Below are 1,162 nucleotides of genomic sequence, written 5' to 3'. Positions count from 1 at the left end.
ACATCACTGAATTCAATGATGAACTGCATTTAACTGAAAATTGAGTGTTTGCTATTGTCATTTTGCATTGACAAACTATTTTCCTATTTGATACTGTAAAGCTGCTTTGGCACAATCTGTACTGTTAAAAGCGCTATATAAATAAAGGTGACTTGACTTGACTTGACTCCATCAATGATCCTCTGCCAAAAGGTGTGTACCCCAGGACCCTTTGAGGGCACTGACCTATATTGGAAACAGTGGAAAAGAGTGCAGAATCTTGCCAGCATATTTTGGGAAAGGTGGAGACGAGAATACCTTGCATCCCTCCAGCCTCGTAAGAAATGGCAAGACAACAAACCCAATATCAAAGAAGGAGACCTGGTCATTTTGAAAGATGATCAGGTGAAAAAGAATGAATGGTCAATGGCTCTGGTCACCAAAGCTATCTCTGACTCAGATGGCAAAGTCAGAAAACTGGAACTGAAAGTCACTAAGTGTCACACACACTGGGAGTGCAGGAACGAGCGAGGAGACGAGGAATAAAGTAAATCAAAAAGGTTTTAATGAAGGCACGCTGGGGATCACAGGACAGGAGACATCAGGTAAACCAAAAACAGCAGACACAGCAGACAGAGAACTAGGAACTGAGAGCACTTTAAATACACAGACACCAATGGAACACAAAATTAACTAAATTAGAGCAAAACACACACAAAACACGGACCAGAGTCTCTGACATAACTCCCCGTGCCGTACAACATCCAATGGGGAGGGGGGGGTGGGCGCTCTGGAGGCCTCTAGGAGTAGGGTTACCAGACGGAAGGCCTCCAGGGCGGCGCCCGTTCCGGGATCCATGGTGGATCTGGCAGTTCGGGGCGCCATGGCTGATCTGGCAGTTCGGAGCGCCATGGCAGATCAGGTGACTCAGGAGGCCATGGCAAAGCAGCCTCCGAGGCCGCGGCCCCAGCCCCCGCCCCGGCCTCTACGGCTGGAGCCCTACTGTCCCCCCCAAAAAAATACTTGGGGATGATTTCGGGCTCCGAGGCCCTCCGTGGGCCATAACCGGGGACTGGAGCCCTCCCTGGGCTTAACTGGGGATCTGGAGCCCTCCCTGGGCTTAACTGAGGATCTGGAGCCCTCCCTGGGCTTAAGTGAGGATTTGGAGCCCTCCCTGGGCTTA

The 1,162-nt window shown here is 50.4% G+C and overlaps 1 protein-coding gene across 1 annotated transcript in view; it reads right to left on the bottom strand.

Moving 5' to 3' along the window:
* Nucleotides 1-1,162, bottom strand: part of LOC107730344 (atrial natriuretic peptide receptor 2-like) — a 50,979-nt gene that overhangs the window by 28,209 nt on the left and 21,608 nt on the right. The window lies entirely within an intron of this gene.

The sequence above is a fragment of the Sinocyclocheilus rhinocerous genome, unplaced genomic scaffold (assembly GCF_001515625.1).
Source record: "Sinocyclocheilus rhinocerous isolate Xijiao unplaced genomic scaffold, SAMN03320098_v1.1 scaffold127, whole genome shotgun sequence".
Lineage (NCBI taxonomy): Eukaryota > Metazoa > Chordata > Actinopteri > Cypriniformes > Cyprinidae > Sinocyclocheilus > Sinocyclocheilus rhinocerous.
Note: the sequence above shows the minus strand (reverse complement) of the source record. Positions and strands in the feature narration are given on the sequence as shown.